Consider the following 22,904-nt stretch of genomic DNA (forward strand, 5'->3'; position numbering starts at 1 on the left):
ACGATCACCAATGTTTTCTTTGGCTCCTTCAAAATATTCACTCCCGTGCACTCTTCCCCTTCCGCTCATCACCTAGGCACTTAAAACCCCCTATAAGGTCAACTCCAGTATTTCTCAGAAAGGCTGTTATGTTCATGATGCCCCTTTTGCCTTATATAAGCAGGTGCTCACCATTTATTGAATGAGTGTCCGCCAATCCAGTGGATATGCACTTTGAAAAATTCCTCCCTACGCTCAACCTCTGATAAAGTATATTTAGAACTTTTTAGATTATGCCCTGCTTTCATGCACATTACCTAATGTAATTCTTATAGTATATATTTTTATCTTTCATTGCATTCTTAGAAGTTTTCCAATATCTTAAATTTATTTAAATGATTCACTTTCCTAATTCATTGCCAGGAGAGTCTCATCATGTCTTTTATGCTACTGTATATATAGTATATGCACAAGAAGTGCTTTCTTGAATCAAAGAATCATGAACAGATCATAAGCTAATGTCATAAAGCGCATGTGGGCGCACACACACACACACACACACACACACACACACAACGAGATTTTCATATTTTTAAAAACATGCTTTCTGGAATATAGATCATATGATCACTAAATACCAGTAAATGCAAAAGTCCATATGATACAACCAATTTGCAACATATTACAGTTTTAAAGTTTACAAACTATGTGTATATGGATTAAAATCAAATCGAAATAAAACCAAAACACTCCCAAAAGTATAAGCAATTGTTTACTTCATTGACTCATTTATCAGCCTTAAGTCTTATTACTCTTTCCTCCTTTAACTGCTTTAGGCACTCCTCCAGTTTTTCCTAAACAAACAGAGTAAATGTTATAACTAATTCGTAGTATAATATCCAAAAGCCTTTCCAGCTATAGGACTCATCAGGATTTAGGGGCAGAGCCAGAAGTGAACTCAGATTTTAGTCTGCTACTGGTAATATCGTACCATGCTAGTGAAATGAGTTATCAAAATCTATCAAATTAGCATAGTAAAGATTTATTTAAATTCCACTTTTTCCAACATAAATTTGTGGCAGCCCACCATAAAAGGCATATACGTATAACATAGCAAGTCAGAAATAGTTAAGAAGAAGAAAGAAAAGTTCTATTTTTATTTGTGGGTCTCTTTATAGTAGGAACTCCTATTAATGAACATGCTTAACACACCTGAATTGCATAATTGCAGATTCAAAAGCATTTTTTTTTTAAAGTAACCACTTTATTTTATTTTATTTTTTTTATTGCGGTACACGGGCCTCTCACTGTTGTGGCCTCTCCCATTGCGGAGCACAGGCTCCGGACGCGCAGGCTCAGCAGCCATGGCTGACGGGCCCAGCCACTCCGCGGCAAGTGGGATCTTCCCCGGATCGGGCATGAACCCGTGTCCCCTGCATCGGCAGGCAGGTGGACTCTCAACCACTGCACCACCAGGGAAGCTCCAAAAGTAATCACTTTTAAAGCAATTTACAGTCAAGCACTGTTCCTGGAGTTCCCTGGGCATTAAATCTAATCATCAAAACCCTAAGAGGGGGCTTCCCTGATGGCGCAGTGGTTAAGAATCTGCCTGCCAGTGCAGGGGACACGGGTTCGAGCCCTGGTCCAGAGAGATCCCACGTGCCTCGGAGCAACTAAGCCCGTGCGCCACGACTACTGAACCTACGCTCTAGAGCCCCCGAGTCAAAACCACTGAGCCCGCGTGCCACAACTACTGAAGCCTGCGCGCCTAGAGCCCGTGCTCTGCAACAAGAGAAACCACCGCAATGAGAAGCCCGCACACCACTACGAAGAGTAGCCCCCGCTCGACGCAAGTAGAGAAAGTCCGAGAGCAGTATCAAACACGCAGCGCAGCCAAAAACAGATAAATAAAGTAAATTTATTTAAAAAACAAACCGTACGAGGAAAGAACAATCACTAACTCCATGTTATTTTACAGATGAGGGAAACAGAGGCAGAGAAGTAGAGTAAGTAGAGCAGCACAGCCAAGGTCACACCACTAAGTAGCAGAGCCACACTCTGGACTCAGGAAGCTGGGTGCCATTCCTGCTCACGGAGGTGGTAGTCTTCCCATTCACCAAGGTCACTGAAATAAAATGAACACTGATAAACTCCCTTAGGAGTTTCAGGAAATAAGACACTTCGGTCCGTGAAGTGGGGACACTGCTTGCAATAGGCAGAATTCTAACAGAGCCCCTAAGACTCCTACTTACTGAAGTACACAAACCTTCCACTTATCCAATCAAACTCTAAATCTAGGTGCTGCAGTGAAGGGATTTTGCAGACGGAATTAAGGTTCAAAATCAGTTTTTTTTTTAAGATGGGGAGATTATTCTAGGTGGATGTGACCTACTCAGGCACCCCATGAAAAGGACCTGAACTCTTCCTGAATTGAAGTACAAAAGGGACAAGAGGGAGACTCTCCATTGCTGGCTCTGAAGAAGTCCAATGGTGTGGCAGGGAAGGCAAGTGAGAGGCCTCTAGGAGCTGAGACTGTCCCCCGAATGACAGCCAGCAAGGAAATGGGGACCTCTGTCCTGCAACTGCAGAATCTGAATTATGCCAACAAGCCGAAGAATCTCGGAGCCATTCTTTCCCAGAGCCTCTGGATGCTAACACAGCCAGACTGACATCTTGATTTCAGCTCTGTGACCCACACAAACTATGGTGAACATCCGTTTGGGGCTCAATGTCTTACACTTAAATTTCATGTGCTTTAACACTCTCAGGAGGGAACTCACATGTTCCCGTGTGGATCTGAGCAGGAAACCCAGTCATGCTGTGCCTGGACTTCTGACCTGCAGAACTGTGAGCTAGTCAAATAGGTATTGTTTTCAGTCAGTAAGAGTGTAGTAAAAGAATCAATATCCTACTCAACCTCCAGGTTCGTGAACAAAATAAATGACTGTCATTGTTTTAGGCCACTGTTCCGGGGTGGTTTCTTATGCAGCGATAAACAATCAGAATTCCTATACTTATGAAAACAGTACGGTATATTTATACCTTTTAACTGCTTTGAACAATCACTTAAAGAATGAGGAACTCTATTATATGCCATCATTGGGAGAGGAACTGGTATCACTTTCTGGAGAGTAACTCTTGGTACCTAACAATAATCCTACATCAGGGGTTTACCCTAAGGAAATCAAAGATGTGGGCAAAGATTTATCTACCAGCATGATGTCATAAGATTGTTTATAACCAAACCCTAGAAGAAAGCTAAGAGCCTCCAAATTGGGACTGGTTTAAAGAAAAACAGCTCACCGTCTGAAGGAATGCACCATGAAGCCACTAAGAAAAGAATGACAAGAGGTCTCAACCAGAGTTAATGAATGGGCTTCAGGAGTTCTACATTCATAATATATCTGTGCGTTTTTCCTGGGAGATGATGCAAAAGCTTAATCAAATTCTCTGATGTAGAAGAGTATTTAGTGACATGGCAAAATATTTTTGATACTTTTTTAAGACAAAAGAGCAGATCAGGTGTGTGTACATGCAGAGGTGGCTTCTATTTCCTTCAAGAAGCTGTTCATTGTTTACAAACATTTGCTCAATGAACATATATTTTTATATTCAGAACATGTTTAAAAAACTGAGAGTCTAAGAACTTCAAATTCTTTAATGTTTCATTACTAAAGCCAGTCAAGTTTTCAATGGGGAAAAAGGAAAAAAAAATGCAAAATTCCTCTACTTTTAATATGATGGTTTAATCAATCTTCTAATTGTGTTAGAAGTGTTAAATTTTTGTGAAAAAGTGTATCCTTCTCCTACAAAGTATTCATAATTCATGTCCCTTACATGGAAATATGGAACCAAAAAAGTTAGAAAGTAAAATTGCTTGATATTCTATTACTTAAGTAAGACTAATGATAAGGCTTTGGAATAATTTTCCTTCCTGTCATCTGCTCTCCTTCCTCCCTTCTGTACACTGGCTAGGGTGATTTTTCTGGGACAAAGCTTCCATCATATTGGATATCAAATTTTATGTTCAACTCTTCTCCATTTAACATTGAAATCAATCATTTCTCATATAATCAGGGGATTCATAACCGTGATTTTTTTTTGTGGGCTACAAAATATTCCACTGAGTGGGTTTACTGGTTAACCATTTTACACATTTAAATTCTTACCAACTTTTCAATATTATCAGACAATAACCGTTTTTATGCATGAAAGCTTTTTTCCATATTGAGAATAACGTTCTTACAATAAATCCATAAAAATGAGTTTGAGATCAAAGCAAATGAACATTTTTAAGGCTCTGAGGTACCTGTCTCCAAACTTCTTTCCAAAAGATTTCTGAGATTTTACACTGCCATCAGCGATGTATCACTTGGTATATAACCTCTACTATAACTGTTGGCTTACTTCCTCACTTAGAGTGCAAGTTATTTGAAGATAGGGGTGTATTTTATTAAGTGTTTACCCCCAGCACCTGTGCCTAGCACAGCGTAGACGGTCAATAAATAATTGCTTAATAAGGAAAATCCCTGCCAATACAAGATGTATGTGTGTGAAAGACAGACTGTGTGTTTTTCTCTAACTGGATAGATGAAAACGTGTCATCTTCTTTAATGTGCAATTTTTTTGCTTATAATTAGTAATTAAATTTCTCTTTTAGATTATATTGTAAAAATTCAGATTCTCTGAGGCAAATGGGCCTGGCACTACCCATTAGCTATATAACCTTGGACAAGTTCTATAACTCTAGGCCTCAACTTCCTCATCTATAAAATGGAGATAAGCTCCCATATCACAGAGCTCTTGTGAGGATTACATGAGTTAAAACACATATAAAATTAGAAGAGTGCTTGGTACACAGAATATGTTCAATTAATGCTGAATGAATGAACATGCGAATGCAAACAGTAGTGAAGGGCTTAAAATGAAATGGTCTCATCCCACTCCCACATCCAGCACTCAAGAAGCGACCGATTCTTTACGCAGGTTTTTAATTGTAAAATACGATATGTGTACTGAGAAGTGCACAGAACAAAACTGTCAATGTGACAAATAAAAAGAGAATACTTACATAAACACTACTCGAATCTGAAAGTATTGATACTTGTCAGCATCTCAAACCGCCCCCCCCCATATCCTTTTCTCATCACAAGCTCCTTCCCTCTTCCAGGTTAAACACCATCCTCACTTCTTGACAATCATTTCCTTTAACCTGCATGCATCCCTAACAAAAGAGTTTAGTTTTGTCAACATCTAACTTTATGTAGAGGATCATAGTATATGAAGTCTTTTCTATCTTATTTCTTTCTCTCAACGTTGGTTTAAAAAATTCATCCACATTGCTGCCTGTAGCTCTAGTTCATTCAATTTTATTGCTGGATAGTGTTGCCACTGTACGAATACACAAAATTTATTTAATTTTTGACTCAATGGACATTTGGTTTGTTTTCAGTTTGTGCTAATGCAAATCATGGACAGGAATCCTGCTGTACCGGTTATTCTGGTGCATTTACACAGGGCGGGGGTGAGGGCTGCTGGCTCACAGGCTATTTATGTACCTTCAGTTGATGGAGAGTGCTAAATGCTTTCCAAAGTAGTTGTGTCGATTTATACTCCAGTATAAACAGGGTAGAAGATTCTCATAGTACTTCAGGTCTACAATACCTGAAACTACCAGACTTTATTTATGTATTTGTCAATCTGATTGGCATGTAGTTTCCTTGGTTTTGACTCACTTTTCTCTTATTAATGAAGTCATACACTTTTCTGTGTTTACTGGCTGTTTGGATTTCCTTTTTCATGAGGTTTACATCAATAGTTATTTTTTATTTATTTTTTTATTACTATTTATTTATTTTTGGCTGTGTTGGGTCTTCGTTGCTGCGTGCATTCTTTCTCTAGTTGCGGCCAGCAGGGGCTACTCTTCATTGTGGTGGCTTCTCTTGTTATGGAGCACAGGATCTAGGCACGCGGGCTTCAGTAGTTGTGACACGTGGGCTCAGTAGTTGTGGTTCGCAGGCTCTAGAGCGTGGACTCCGTAGTTGTGGCGCACGGGCTTCGCTGCTCCGCAGCATGTGGGATCTTCCCGGACCAGGGCTCGAACCCGTGTCCCCTGCCTTGGCAGGCAGATTCTTAACCACTGCGCCACCAGGGAGGTCCAACTATTGTTATTTTGAATTCTTCTCCATTTCCAAGTAATACTCTTACATGACTATTTTCTCACTAAATTGGAGGCATTATCTGTTCACTTTCTAACTTACTACTAAGTAAGGGTTTAGTTCCTTTACACTCTTTCCTATGTCCACACTGCTCTGTAAAGTTATGTCATCATGAGTTATTCCACTGCTCATGATCTCTTTGACTTGTAGTGATATACTTAAAAACCTACATTGTTGATCAACTATAAACTCTCTCAATGTCACGCTTTGTAAAATGAGGACATTCATACCATCTTCCCTTTTTTCTACCTCCTGTCTACCTTCCAAACCTAGCTTTTACGTTGTCAAAGTTGAAATTTATATTCTGTTCTATGTGCAGTTAAGTCTTCTGTTATTCGAGAGTCAGTAAGGAGTAAGGTTTAAGAGAACAGGCAGAAAGCCTCAACTCAAAGCCTCAATCCAACATTAAAATAGGTACAGCCTGGGCAAGTTCCTTCCCTGTCTTAGTTACCTGTTCTCAAAAGTGGGAATGGGGCATCCCTGGTGGCACAGTGGTTCGGAGTCCGTCTGCCGATGCAGGGGACACGGGTTCGTGCCCCGGTCTGGGAGGATCCCACATGCCGCGGAGCAGCTGAGCCCGTGAGCCATGGCCGCTGGGCCGGCGCATCCAGAGCCTGTGCTCCGCAACGGGAGAAGCCATAACAGTGAGAGGCCTGTGTACCGCAAAAAAAAAAAAAAAAAAAAAAGTGGGAATGATATTAGCACCAACCTCATAAGGCTATTCAGAGGATTAAATGAGTTAATATATGCAAAAACACTTAGAGCCTAATACATACTAAGTACATACTAGTACACAATACATTTCAGTACATACCAACTTAATACTAATACATACTAAGTATAGTTTACTTTAGTTATTAGTGATTACATGCAAGTTGACGATAAAAGCTGCAAACCAAGACAGTATTGCCATTATTACAATTAAATTAATATTGCCCACTGCAGATGTACTGTGTCTCTGTGTACAGACTACACCTTGTTCCATACTGTGCCAGTGTCACTGCCCTTGTGCAGGGTGACCACATACCCCAAGCCGCCTTGGGCTGTTCCAGTTTATACCTGTTGTCCTGATGTTACAGCATTAGAGCGCCTCCTTACACTATTGAAGTGTAAGGAGTTTGGACAAGTTCTGGTTTGGACAACAAATTAGACAGGTGGTCATTACCCCTGTGTGTCACTGAAAAGGGGGACATCTATAGTGTCAAGTTTAAGTGGATTCTTCTCTTCCTCACCAATAGTACGTTAAAAATCAATGATAGTTTAGTTTGCTTCATGTTTATGTCCATATAGCCTTTTGTCCTCTGGAGTTCAAGTTCCTTCTCCTCTTCCTCTCCCTCCTCCCTTCCAACAGTGCCTAATACCAAGTAAGTACAATATGCCTCAAGGTGTTTCTAAGCTCTCAATCACACAATCAATAGAAGCCTCTCCACTCTAGACTAGCTGCAATCTGCACCGAATCCCCTATTACCTTCCTTCTTGGTTTATTGCCTCATTTTGCTGGATTATTTCTATAAATAGCTTAAGGTGTAGCACAGGAGGTCAAATTTTCAAATTTCTTTGTGTACAAAATATCTTCTTCAGCCTCCACTTACGACTGATAGTTTGGCTGGATACAAACCCCCAGGGTGAAAATTATGTGCCTGAAAAACTTTGGAGGTATCTTTCTAATGCCTTCCAGGATCCATGGTGCTGATGACAAGTATGATAAGGTCAGATTTTAACTCTTTTTTTTAGGTGGCCAGTATTTTTCTCTCTGGAATGGATGTATCCTCTCAGTATTTTATTCTATTTTAATTTATTTTTTCAGTATTTTAAAGTTTCACAATGAAGGGTGCCTAGGTATGAGTCTATTCTTGCTCATCTTGCGTAACTGTTTTCAATCTGAGGCCTGATGTCTACTTTCAGCTGTGGGGAATTTTGTTGCCCTTTGACAGCTTCCTTCCATTTTTGTTCTGGGTCTGGAGTTTCTAATAGTAACATGTTGGATCTCCCAGATGCAGCCTCTCTAACATATTTCTATCACATTTTCCACTGTCTTTCTTTTTCATATACTGAGAAAATTTTTAAATTCCTACTGAATTTATTTCAGCAACCATATTTTCATTTCCAAGAGACCTCTCTTGCTTTCTGACCATTCTCTTTTTAATTAACACCCTAATCTTATTTTATAGCTTTTTTATAGCTCTTTTTAAACCTCTCTCAGGATACTAATTAGGGTTTTTTCTTAAATTATTTTGTTCCCTAAATTGTCCCTGGTCCTACTAGGATACGTTTTCACTCTTTTTCCCCCTCTCACGTTGGAAGCTTTACTCAACTATCACGCAAATGAGTTATTTTCTATTTAAGAATGAGTGCAGAAAGCTCCCTGAAGTCAACGATTGATTGGTTTCTTATGCAGGAAAAAGCGGGGAGTAACTGTAATAGGATCTCCCCCAAACACAATTTTCTAGGGTGTAAAAACTCACACTAGCTGCCCTAGTTCTTGCCAGTTTCACTGGTTTCAAAATGAAATCATCTCATTTCAGGAGTGTGAGGGCGGGGCTGGGAGTCCACTCCTCCAAACACAACCCTTCAATGAGCTCCCCTATTTCAGTCACACTTTTAACTAACTCCACCCTCTCTCCTACATGCGCATCTGAGCATGGGCCTACTTCTGCAGGTGGGGTCAGAATCCTCCTCAGTTGCAGGTGGTCGCTGTGCATATTCTAGGTGATGCTTTCCCTCTGTTCTACTGCTTCAGTTTCACACTCTTCCACTTGTCTTCCGTCTTTCAAAACTATGTTGAAACCTCTTGATTCTTGTGGGCTTATATACTTAAACCCTTTGATACCATCATTGTAGTGTCTTGTGAAAATGGAGAAGAGCTAAAAGGGTTCTCAGTGCCTTCTGAATCTGCTATTCTGTGGTCCAGTGTTTAAACTTCTTGGTCTTCCCCAGTGTCTATCATTGCTTTTAGAAATACAATCTCCTGGTCTATTCGTGAAGGAAATGAATACATCACATCTAAAATGACAAGGAAGGCGGGTTAGATGCTCTAGGGCCTTGTCGTACTCTGCCATTTACTAATAAACCACTACGTGCTACAAATTGTAGGTGCTCATTTATAAAACGAAAGGGGGTAACCCTACACGAACTATAGATTTCTCCTACTCTAACATTTCATAATTTTCTAAGTTCTTTTCTTAAAATTTCTCTATATTATCATTAATTTTAATTAAAAAAATAAAAATCTAGCTTTCTCTTTTGAAAATCAAAGAGTAATTCCCATAGTCCTACAATAATGGAATAATTAGTTCTGAAACCTGTCAAGTTTCATGTTTCATATGAAAAGAAAATCACATTAAATACTTTTTAAAAATTAAACATGAACTTTGTAGCACAAAGACAAGGTTCCCCCCAAATGGTGTTCCTTTATTTACTAGAAATGTTCAGCTCTGCATTAAAGTTGAAAAAAAAGAAATATATTATTTTTGAGGTACAAAAATTTCTTATGAAAATCAATTTTTCTTTTCTGTCCATACAAACAAAAGTATGGAATGACATTAGAGGTCAGGTTTAGTTGGTAATAGAATGTAGCTTCTTGATATTTTTTATTTTAGGAAAGGAGAATATCAACATCAAAACTTTTTTTTTACTTTTATTTAAAATGAGGCCATATTTTCCTCTTATAAAAACAGAGTTCAGCTAGACCTGTCAATTTTCTCATCTGTAAAACAAGAACACTGAATCAGCTGACTATATTCATTCAGAACTCAATTTCTTTATCGTATGATCACTAAGGTTCTCCCTAAATCTAATATACTAAGGTTCTAAGGAAAGGAAAATATATTACTAACGACATGTTTTGATTTTTATTTCTTAGAGTTCAAATGTCCACCATTCACCTTGGTCTAAGCTTAAGGAACCATTCAAGGGGATACAATGCAGATGGGAGGGGAAAACAGAACCCTCACACAAGCTGTGCCGTGTTGCAATCAGGCTTCCATTTGAAAAATAACCTTGTCTATAGCTTTAAAGTGATAACTTTGTACCTGCAGTGCTTCTTGTTTCAAACGGATTTTCTCTGGCTCTTCCTGAACACTTTCTGAGGAATCATTGACCTCTTCGATTTCTGAGGAGGAAGGACTCTCTACTGTCACAGTCACAGGAAATTCTGATGGACCTGAGTGTCTGAAGAAGAAGATAGGAAATCACAGAGTTGTTACACTAAAGTGCAAAGAAAGAAGACAAGATTGTGAAAAAAGATAACACAAGCCAGATCCAAATATCCAAATATTAGAGGACATTTAACAAAAGTGATCTGAGGTATCATTATTTATAAATGTCTCTCACTGCTCCTTAGTCTAAAACAGGCAATGACTAAGTAAAATTACAGGAACTTATTTTTGCTATGTTACTGTACAGACCTCTGTTGTACATGGTTAGGATTAGTAATGGGAATTGCCCATATTATTTTATTAAGTTTCTTTCACAGAAGCCAAGTGAAGAGCCAAGGTAAACATTTTTTCTCAGATCAACTTTATACTGCAAATGAAAAATTTATTCTTCACTATCAGACACAAACAGTCTGGAAGAAAATGTAGTTTTTCAGAGGAAAATACATCAGTAAAGGGACTGATGAATAATCAGAAAGTCAACATATCTAAGCTGGGAATAACAGACATTAGAATTTTAAAAAAGAAATCACATACACATACACAACTAAAACTAACCCATCAAAAATTTCATCTTCTCACCACACTTAAGCCAAAACTAGGGTAACAGTAATACAATTCTCCCATCAAGATTCACTGCCACTGCAATGTTGTTCAATAGGACAGTTCCAAACATTTAAAACCTGACCTGGCCACAACCCCATAAAAGTCTACAGATCATAAAGAAGTGTGCTGGGATTATATAACCACGCAGAAGACAAGTCACTAGGACATCATTTTGACAACAAGACATTTCCTGCAGCACAGGAAAACCGTAACAGGAGAACGAGGTGCACGCCTCTCTCTCTGGGCATGCAAGGGCAGGACTGACACCCAAGATGCTCTTCTCTCAACCTCAGCAGTGGTGCCTTTCACAGAGCAACTATGCAGTCTCCCAGAACCACTGGGAAGGAGAATCTGATACTGACAGTATTAGCTTGCCATGAGGCCATAAGCGAGGGAATGTGTGTGGCCTTGGTGAGAGAGCAGAGGTTTGGGAGATGTTGCTTTATATTGGTTTTCAGATCAGGAATTTGTACATATAGCCCGCAAACAACGTTTCTTGAAAACATGTGAACATTCTTCAGTATGAGAGCTCCATGTGAGGGGGTCAGAAATGGCACTCAAGTTCGTTTCACTGGGTAACAGCTGATTTGCGGACTGGAAAACAGGCTTCCTTGTTTACAGGCATAACCACAAGGTTGCCAGTTGTGTGCCAAATCCACACAACTACACAGTTGCATTGGGAGAGCGACCAAACATGTTTTACATGGATTTATTTCAGAGAGGGAAATGCTTCTTGTAAGGCTCTGTCAGTTTAAAAAGCAAGGAGAATGACCATCCACCTTTCCCAATTCAAGTCCTATATATCATAAATATGATAGCTAAACACCAGCAACTGATTACATACATCACGAGCTTTGATGAATGGAAAGCCCCTAAAAAGATATCAACAAAACGAAGTTAGATCTTCATGTAAATACATCACCAGTTAAACCCAGTTAATACAACTATTTACTATTATGTACAGTATCCACACAGAATTGTGTATAAAAATAAATAAGCTCAAAACAAGGACCTGGAGGGCTCTGCTATGGAGAAAACTGAACAGAATTCAGGTGACTGGCTCGGTAATAACTCTCTGAACTGCTGAGAGGCCCCTTCAGTTCCTATGTTCAGGATGCTTGAGATTTCAGTCTCACTTCTTTAAATGGTGATATTAATCATTCTCTAATTTACCACCCTGTGTGAGGAGGATGGACCTGAGATTAAGTGTCTCAGGAAGAAGATAGGAAACCACAAAGTTGCTAAACTCAAGTGCAAAGACTGGGGATTCAACACTATAGTTTATGCAACAGCAATTCACATTACCATTTGCAAAAAAGTAGTCGGTTGTCCAATGGGGATTACAAACATCCATTTAACATGAGCAACTGGACAGATATTTTACACAGTAACTACTTCAAGTACTATTTAAAATCAATTCTCTTTGTTTTCTTAAGCAATTGTTAATCCCCAATTTCGTGAATACTACCAAGTCAGTCACTTGAAAATCATCTAGAGCAATCTATTTCACTTAGCAAGCCTAAAGCTATAGTTCAACCATTTTATTTACTGTTCTGTGACAAAAATTACTATGAACAGCTATCCCCTGGATAAGAAATCAGGTAAAGCTAGTTTGACTCACTAAATCTGATTTACTGAGTTAATAAGCCAGTTGTTTTAGAATCGGTCTAATGCATAATTTTCATCCATTCCGTATTAAACTATTTCCCATGTCTAAAATGTCTTTTTGCCCATTCGTACATATCCAAATTCCTACTTCTGTGCTGTAGGGCTTCATGCAACTACACCTGCCTTTAATGAAACTTTTCTCACATGCACAATTGGTGATAATTTTAGTCTCCTCAAGACTCCCACGGGGTTAGCTCTGTTGTGACACTTGAGAAACAACTTGAAACTCCCAATTACTTTTTGTTTTTCTTCCTTAGAGGGCTCGTTGGGCAGAAGCCATGTGTGAGTTATCTTTTTTCCTCTATAGAAAGCACCAGAGACCGCTCACATAACAGAAGTTCCAAAATAAAGGACTCTGAATGATTGAAAAAGACAGGGAATGCAAACACGTTACCTGTTGCTTTTTGCATGTTCTGCAGTACGCCACGGCCGGAAACCAGACACACCAGGTGGTAGAGGTTCAGGACCATAACATTCTTTACCAGCAGAGTGTTTCCTTCCATTACTTACAGGTTGCTTTGTGGCCAAGCCTATGTTTGACAAAGCATGAAAAGAAGGAATCAAGATGCACCAAAGGTCTACAGAGCAACTGTCACATGTGTACACTTTGAGAGGAATCAAACAGGCACTTGACAATGATGCCAAGGCCATTAAAAAGAGGATCGTTTTGTACAAAGATTTTACATAAGCCAGCATTTTTAAAAAATGTAAGTTCTCTACAGTAACAAGTTATTTTAACTAAAACAAAAGTATTGAGATGTGCAGAAATGCAAAAATAAATTTTTAAAATAATCCCTAAGTATGATACATTTTATGTATTATGCAGAAACACTCAAGTTTACTGAATCTTAGAACATCTTTGGCATTTCTGAATCTCAAGGACACAGAAACACAGATACACCCATGACTTCTGCCAAACAGAATCTTCAGAATTAGACCAAAATTTCAATTTAAGATGAATTTTTCTATGTAAAAACAATAAAAGTTATAAGGCTGCAAGTTGCTGGGTGGTAGGTGAGTCAATGTTACTCTCCTATAAGCCTGTCAACCTTCACTGCTCCTTTGATTTCATACAGAAATCACACACACAAAAAAATGAAACCCACTGGATAAAAGAGTGAAATGTGGAGACTTATCCTATATTTCAGTAGTAAAGAGGCAAGTATCTTTATATGAAATATTTGGTTGCAAAAACTAGACCTACGTGTTAATATTTTATTTAGAACAAGCCACATATTAAAATTCACATTTAAATATTTAATTTGAATTTACTGAAGACAAACATCATAGGTTAAAATGGTTATATTTATCCTTCAAAGCTACTATATTTTGTTATTTTATTTATTTATTTTAATAGATCTTTATTGGAGTATAATTGCTTCACAATTCTGTGTTAGTTTCTGTTACACAACAAAGCAAATCAGCCATATGCATACACATGTCCCCATATCCCCTCCCTCTTGAGCCTCCCTCCCACCCTCCCTATCCCACCCCTCTAGGCCATCGCAAAGCACCGAGCTGATCTCCCTGTGCTATGCTGTTGCTTTCTACTATAGTTTAGCAGCATTAGGATGCAGGGTAAAATGGAGTGTATGTGGTAATATAGGACAAATATTTCATAGAGTGTAGCTTATTGATAATCACCACACGATCCTGTGTGATTTATATGCCTCTTAAAAATATATAGGAGCTCAGTTCATTTTGTGCTATTTTATTGTGTTTTTTAACTTAATTACGGTCAAAAAAATGTTTGTATGCATGTGGTTTGTATGTGTTAGCTTCCTTTACTTTCAGAAACGAATGCAAATACATTTGTATTAAAAGTTTTTTAAATTACACTTTTCTTGTTAGGAGATAAAAAAAATTTCTAATAAAAGTTCCCATCTGGGGCTTCCCTGGTGGCGCAGTGGTTGGGAGTCCGCCTGCCGATGCAGGGGACGCGGGTTTGTGCCCCGGTCCGGGGAGATCCCACGTGCCGAGGAGCGGCTGGACCCGTGAGCCATGGCCGCTGAGCCTGTGCGTCCGGAGCCTGTGCTCCGCAGCGGGAGAGGCCACAACAGTGAGAGGCCCGTGTATGGCAAAAAAAAAAAAAAAAGAATGCTTTAAAAGTTCCCATCTGTTTTTAGGCATACATAATGACAATATAAATGTGACACAATTCACACCATTATTTCACCCTGTACTCACCAGGATCTAGGTATATACCCAGATACTGATTGGCTTACCTCTATGTCTCCAAATAACTGAGGCAAATAGAAAAAAAAAGCCCAAGAAATAAAATTACTCTTAAAATAGCTCAATGAGTTTGTATATTTCAGTTATATTTCCACTTTGTTTCATCATGCTAAATAAAAAAAAAAACGTTTAACTGTTTTCTTCTCATTCCATGATGCCCTATTATATACCACCAGGTACTAATTTTACAGAATTCCTAATATACATGCTTTATTAATATATATATTTCCATTTCTAATATCATAGCAAAAGTCAACTTAGCTATTTTAAGAATACTGTACACATGATATAAATTTTTAATAATAATATCTAATTAGTGTGATACCACAAATCTTAACTTCTTTGTATGTACTATTTGATTATTCAAATATCACTCTCTTGAAATAACAATTGGCAGACAATCATAAGCTTTCTTTTGACTTCATAAACACTCTTAACAACTTATTTAATACACTATTGTCCAAGCAAGTTGATTAACAGAGAATCAAAAACATACATCTTTAAGTAGAAAAAAAAAGCTGTATATGAAGATGTTTACAATAGTTTATTTTAGATTATTTCCAATTGTTCACCTTTTTTTTTTTTTTTTTTTTTTGCGATACGCGGGCCTCTCACTGCTGTGGCCTCTCCCGTCGCGGAGCACAGGCTCCGGACGCGCAGGCTCAGCGGCCATGGCTCACGGCTCACGCTCCGCGGCGTGTGGGATCTTCCCGGACCAGGGCACGAACCCGTGTCCCCTGCATCGGCAGGCGGACTCTCAACCACTGTGCCACCAGGGAAGCCCTTGTTCACCAATTTAAAAAATTGACCAACTCAATGAAACCTTGTGAATACAATGTTAAAAAGTATAACTATGAATCACAGAATTTAAATTTAGTATGAAAAGAATGGCAAATTATATTGAAGTTATGTGGAATTATGTTTATAGACAGCAGGAAGAGAAAATAAAAATGTAAATATTGCTAGATAGGATAATGCAATTAGAGGTGGTCTTTTAAATTTTTCATTTTTATGCTAATACAATACCTTTATAAAACCCAAAAATCTTCAAACAACACATTTTAAAAAAATTGTGGTAAACTACACAAAACAGAAAAGTTATCATTTTAACCATTTTAAAGTGAACCGTTCAGTGATATTAAGTCAACAAATTTTTAAAACTTTCAGAGGGAACCTGAATAAAAGATGTGTTTTCCATTGGTGATTTTAATGTATCTGGTATATAACTAAAGTCACCAGAAAACTCTTTCTGGGAAATTGGCAGATCATAAACATAAAATATTTATTTTGCTTTATATCAAACCTTATTGTTTTGCTGTTTCAAAATTCAAATTTACTCACAAGAAAGAGTCAGTTTCATATTAGATTTGGTTTCACAAATGCTGCTCCTGCTATTCATTCTTATCACCAAAAAAAAAAAAAAAGACTATTTGTGACTAACGATAATAAGTTCCAGAAAATAAAAAGTTAAAAGGTTTTCAATCTGCATTTCTGGGAACCTAAATTAAAGCATCACACAACATTTTCAAAAACAGAAAAGCCATTTGATTTGACTAAAAACTTAGTTTTAAGATGGCAGAAAGTACCTTGATAATTTTCTTTTAAGAAAGAAAGAAAAACAAGCCATTAAAGAGAAATTCTTCCGAGCGAACTGAAACATGTTATGTATGTCTGACTTGGCACTCCTTCCATCTGGAGAACTTTTTTGATAATTGCTTTCATCACAGAATGATCTAAAGTAAAATGAATTGAAGTTAGAGTAATTATTTCCCAGTGAGTGGCTATTTCCATTTAAAACCAAAAGCCAACTAATTATTGCTTTTCCCATAAATTTAAATATGAAATCTACATTATGTAATTATACACTTAATACCCCTTTGTGTATTCTAATTTCTTCCTCAGAAACCTAAGATGCCATCTTGCAGACTGCCCACAATGGCTACTATTTTGGCAGCAACAAAGGTCAACTTTAAACATTTTGCATCTAAAGTGGCTTTGGATACCTTTGGATAGAAAGTACAGTCTGAGCACTGTCCAGACACTTAGATACCTAAAGGGCATCTAAGATAACAAATCAAAGTCCTGATATTCCCTCAAAAGCTGCTCCTCCCATCAGCCCCCTTTTTCTAAGTGATACCACCCAGTTGCACACATAATCATCAACCACTTGTCTCCTTGTTACTATTCCCTTCATACCTCACAACTAATCTATCTGCAGGTCTTGTTAGCTACACCCTGAAAACACAACCTGAATTCAACCACTTTTCACTTGCTGCAAACTTCCAACCTAACCTAGGCCATAAACATCTCTTATTTGGACCCCTGTGATAGTCTCCTAACTGGTCTCCCTGTTTCTCTTCTTTATCCTCCCAAGTCCATTCTCTATACCAGGTCACCTTATTCAGATACTATTTGGATCATGCCTTTTTCCAGTTCGAAACCCTCTACTCATTTAGAAGAATCCACATCTTTACTCTGGCCTTCAAGACTTTACAAGAGCAGACCCCTGGCTAGCTCCTTGACCTCATGTCACACCACATTCTTCTTCACTCAGTACTCTGCCCAGATTGGCCTTCTTGCTTTTCCTTAAATACTCCACCGACCTACATGCCTGCATACTCATTGCCCCCTTGTCCTGGAATGTGCTTACCCCAGATCTTCCATGGCTTGCTCCTCTCTTCATTCAGGTCTCCATTCAAATGCCACTTCTCCAGTGAAGCTGGCCCCTAACTAACCTGTCCAATGGAGTCCTACCTGCCCCCCTCACTCTTCTTACATTAAGATATTTTTGCACTTCCTACTCTCTAAAATTATATTACTTATCTCTTTACTAATTTCTATCTCAACTCCTTCACTAGAATGTAAGCTCCATGAGGGCAAGACTTTTGTCTGTCTGGTTCACTGCTTTATCAGTAGTGCCTAAACCTGTATCTGGCACACAGAAGGTATTAAAAAAATTACTTGTGAAACTGACAAATGAATCAAGTACTCCTTGCAAGAATTCAGAGGTTGCACAAGAAGCAAATAATGCTCTTGGTGGAAGCAGGCTTAGTATCTAGGTTCACCTCTATTCAGAGTAGAGATAAGAACAATTTACAAGTATAAATCACTTTAATCAGTAAATTATCTGCTCAAACCATAAGGGAAGTACAACATTAGAAAAGTACTGTTTTCTAGGATACAAACAATTAACAAATTCAAACAATGTGTGTATAGAGAATACACACTAAAAACCTATCATGAAAGTATGATGGTCAAGAACTCTTGCGGTAAAAGGTCAGACAAAAACCAGAACAAATGATCATGAATTCTAGTACTTCTGGGGCTGAACAACCTACTCATTTAATCAAAAGGGATCATCGCAAAAGCACAGGTATTAAAAAATATTACATGAAAGGAAACTATCATGAGTCATTTAAGTGTTGAGTGGACCATCACATTAAAATAACTAGAGTCTTTCAACGCCCCATGACATACAGAAATAGCAAGTCAGACATATGGATCTAACAGCATATGATACAACCCTTATAAACTGTCACTACAGAAGAAGGGACACCCGGTGTAATTAACCAACTAGCCAAATGAATACAAACAGCCAGTAAACCTCACCAGTAAATCAAATGAATACAAAATAAAACAAAATGTGGTTATTCTCCTATCAGATTAAGCCAAGATTCTGTAAGAGAAGTCTTTAAAATGTCTATACCCTTTTGATCCAAAATAGTCAGAGATATAGGTAAGGATATATATCAGAGTACTTTTTGTAACTGAAAAACTGGACATACCTTTTATACAAGATCGGATAAGCTATGTGCACTGTGGCATATTCATATAATGGAACACTGAAGGGTCACAAAAAAAATGATGCAGTAAGGCTTCCCTGGTGGCGCACTGGTTGAGAGTCCGCCTGCTGATGCAGGGGACACGGGTTCATGCCCTGGTCCGGGAAGATACCACATGCCGCGGAGCGGCTGGGCCCATGAGCCATTCCCGCTGAGCCTGCGCGTCCGGAGCCTGTGCTCCGCAACGGGAGAGGCCACAACAGTGAGAGGCCCGCGTACCGCAAAAAAAAAAAAAAAAAAAAAAAGATGCAAATTTACTGACATGCTAAGATGGTCATACTGAATTAACTGAAAAAAGTTATAAAATTTGGAGTAATCCCACTTGCATAAAAAAGGGAGAGGTACTCATTTTTGTAGTCTTACAGTTTTTAAAAAGTGCTACCAGCCAGTGTTTGTGAGAGGCAGGCTTCATTCACATCCACTCTTGGGGTGGACTACAAATTGGCATAGCCTTTCTGGGTGGTAATTTGGCAATGTGTATGAAAAGTCTTAAAAATATGTCACACTTAGTCATTCCACTTGTAGTACCTTATTCTACAGAAGTAAGCCCGATGGACACAGAGATGTATATATAATGTATTCACATTGTTTCTGACATGGAAAAGCAAACTGTCTCAATCTAATTGCAAAGAACTGATTATAGGACATCAATATGATGGAACACTACATGATACCTCATTAAGTGAAAAAAGCAGGAATATGAAATAGCAAGTATACTACAATTCTATTTTTGTAATCTCTAAGTGTACAAATATATTTATAGAAAACAATAAAAAGACTGAGAATATATACACCAAAATGAACAGTGATTATGTCTGGGTGTTAAATTTATAGGTAATTGTTCTCTTGTTACTCTGTATTTTCTGTAAAGAATATATGTAACTCTTAGAGAAGGTTTAAAAGCAACATAAAAGCTATCAGAAAAATGAGGCCTTAAAAAAAGTCCTATCACAACAGTATCATGCCAAAAGCTAAGCATATATTACATTAAAAATTCAGTATTTTCAATTTAAGAATTTACCTCCAAGCCATAAATCCTCACTAAGAGATTCTGCAAAAGCACGAGCACCCAGGTCACCAATGAGCTTGTTGCAGTTCAGAGCGATGCGCCTCAAACCAGGCATACAGTCAAGATCAGGTCTCCTGTAACGAAGACTCTCAGCCCAGGTTTCTTCATGCCTTCTGATAGTCTGATACTTCAAAGATTTAATGGGACAAAATTAAGATGTTTCAATAAGGAAACAGGATGTGCCTACTGAGTATGGCTTATTATGTCAGAGATTTACACACACACATATCACGCATATATGCCAGGAGAATCAAGCTGAGAAATTAAACAGTCAGTTCTGCTTTACGAGTCCAGTGACCCACATTCTAGTCGGTCAGTGATTAGATTCCAGCCACTGGATGACCTGTTTTTGAACAGTTATGTAAAGTTGGATAACTCAATTACAGTCTAAGAATTATTTTCCTTATCTTCTAAGTCAGGGAATTGATTCTAAATTCTATCATTGCTGAGGCTCTAAATTTCATCATTCTGTCCTCCAATGGTCTCCAAACACCTGACTGGGCAACCCATAAGAAAACTTTTTAATATGCATCTTATTTTTTAACAAATTATATACACAAAGTTCTATACATATAATTTAGGTACATTATAAACTACACAGATATTTTTTAAATGATACAAAGCTAAATAGGTTCTAATATTTTCTTTTCCTAACTCCTAAGGCATTACTGAATTTTATTTATTTTTAAAAAGTATTTATTTATTTATTTGTTTCTTTGTTTGGCTGTGTTTGGCTGTGCCAGGTCTTTAGTTGCGGCCTGCCGGATCTTTTACTTATTGCATGTGGGATCTAGTTCCTTGAGCAGGGATCGAACACACGCCCCCTGCATTGGGAGCGCAGAGTGTTAACTGCTGGACCGCCAGGGAAGTCCCAGGCACTATTTTTAAAACTATATTTACAAAATGGATCTTACATGCTACCTAGGGTGTGGACACAAACTTCAGAGGCCTGGACCGTGCACAGCCAGTTTGATGTGCCTTGGGAAGATAATGGTTTGACATTTAACCACAAGTCTTGTCTTAAAGACATTCAATTCTTTATATTCATAAAATCAATTTTGGTAACAGGGAACACTGACTTTAAATCAAAAAAGTCTTGTTACATTCTTGAAAACATAAAAGACTCAAAGTGCCTTTGACACTCTAAAAGCAAAATCATTAGTGTCATTTTCCTATTAACAATGGCTTATAAAAGCTCCAAGCAGAAATAACAGCAATCACTTACACAGTGCTTAGTATGTGCCAAGCACTATTTATACAAATGAGTTCATTTAAACCTCACAACGAGGCATAGACGTTAAGTGATTTGTCCATGGTCACTAGCTATGAAAAGGGAGAAAGGGAATTTGAACCTAGGCCATTTGGCTTCGGCACCCAAGTTCTTGACTGTTCTCTACCCGAGGGGTCAATGGACTTGCCCTGTATAGGCTCAAAGAATTTTTCAATTTCTAAAATCTAAATTTAAACATTTCCAGCTTTGTGGGCTATACAGTTTCTGTTGCAACTACTCAACCCCACTGGCGTAGGCTGAAAGTAGCCATAGCTACCATGTAAACAATGGGTTCCACTATGTTCCAAAAAACTTTCTTTAAAAAATCAGGCGACGGGCTGGATCTGGCCCACCAGCCATAGTTTACCTATCCCTGATCTGCACCATCAAACTATTAAAAAGACTTCATGTCAAATTATTAAATAATTTAGGCCTAACTACAGTAATTATAACCACTGTAAAGTTGTTAAGGCATTAAGAACTGTATTTACAAGTTGCCGATGTAGTGATGTTTATTAGTTTATAAACTACAGCAGCTAATAGACACTTGATTCATTTAAATCTTGAAGACTATAAAGGCATAGTTTCTTCACAGCATCACAATCAATGTTTTCAGTAACTAAAAATACATAGAAGTATTATTATGTGTTATATATTAAATCTCCTATTTCTAAAATTAAGTGGACTATCTTTACTAAATGGTAGAATCCCAAACTGAAAACTGGTCTTATTCTTTCAACAAAACGAAAGATGCACTCACAGGTATCAAAAGACAAAAATTAACTGCCATCTGTGTCAATGTATTAATGTGCTTCAATCACATATGTTTTCATGAAAGTTTAAACATAAAATCACCTTTAAGATCTTGGCCATGTAATCTGCTCCCTGCCATGTCAGATTATACCCCGTGAAGTTTACTGTCTTAAGAGTGATAGAGTTCTTTACACCTTGCCAAATAACTAAAAGGAAAAAAAAAAAACCCACACACACAGTAAGATGAAGAGCCTATACATTTGTCAATCTTGACTTATTTGCTTTTCTTGAGTCAATTGGAGGTTTACAGCCACATTCTTAAAATCATTAACTACAATCTTCCCAAACAGGTAATTGATGAACTGATGCATTCTAAAGCTTGTCAGTAACAAAGTTATTCCAGTTTACAGCAACAGTTTAATTCTATTTAGATACTAAAACTGAATACACTGGATACTGCAAACTTTCTTCCCAACCACTCAGTAAAGTACTACATACTTTTGAGACAAAGAAAAAAAAGAAAAACCTAAAGAGCATAAGACTCTTCCGATTTTCAGTTCCAATGATACATGCCAACCTTGATGATCAATCAGCGATTTAAATGTCAACTATAAACCCAGTATTTTATTAGCTGCTATGCAGTATACTAGAGCAATAGAAGAGGGAGGACCTCAAACCCTCTGTTTCCTCAAATTGAAAGGCAGGCTTCCTTACCCCTTCAGACCACTAATGGACACAGGGAACGTACACTAATGTTTCAGGACCCCAATCAAGAATCACCTGCTTTGTGATTAGGTCCATCATACACCCTCACCAACACCACTGAGTTTGCTGCTCCTACGGGACGTTACATATATTTCCTATTTGAACACATACCACAGTGCATTATAATTATGATTGCAGATAGATGTTCTAACAATTTAAAGAGAATGATGACTTTTTTGCTCTTTACATCTTGCTATTTCCCTTCCCATAATATTTCTTGACGAGAAACCATAAAAATATAAAGAAACACAAAAAACAGGAAATATACAAAACGTGTGGTTTGTGGCTTAACACAAACTTAAGTAAGATTAATTCTGACAGTATCCAGCATGACAAACTTCCATG

The 22,904-nt window shown here is 37.9% G+C and overlaps 1 pseudogene; it reads right to left on the reverse strand.

Moving 5' to 3' along the window:
• The window catches only part of LOC132437193 (centrosomal protein of 78 kDa-like), a 30,320-nt pseudogene that overhangs the window by 3,155 nt on the left and 4,261 nt on the right, over nt 1–22,904 (reverse strand).

The sequence above is a fragment of the Delphinus delphis genome, chromosome 14, assembly GCF_949987515.2.
Source record: "Delphinus delphis chromosome 14, mDelDel1.2, whole genome shotgun sequence".
In the NCBI taxonomy this organism is placed as follows: Eukaryota; Metazoa; Chordata; class Mammalia; order Artiodactyla; family Delphinidae; genus Delphinus; species Delphinus delphis.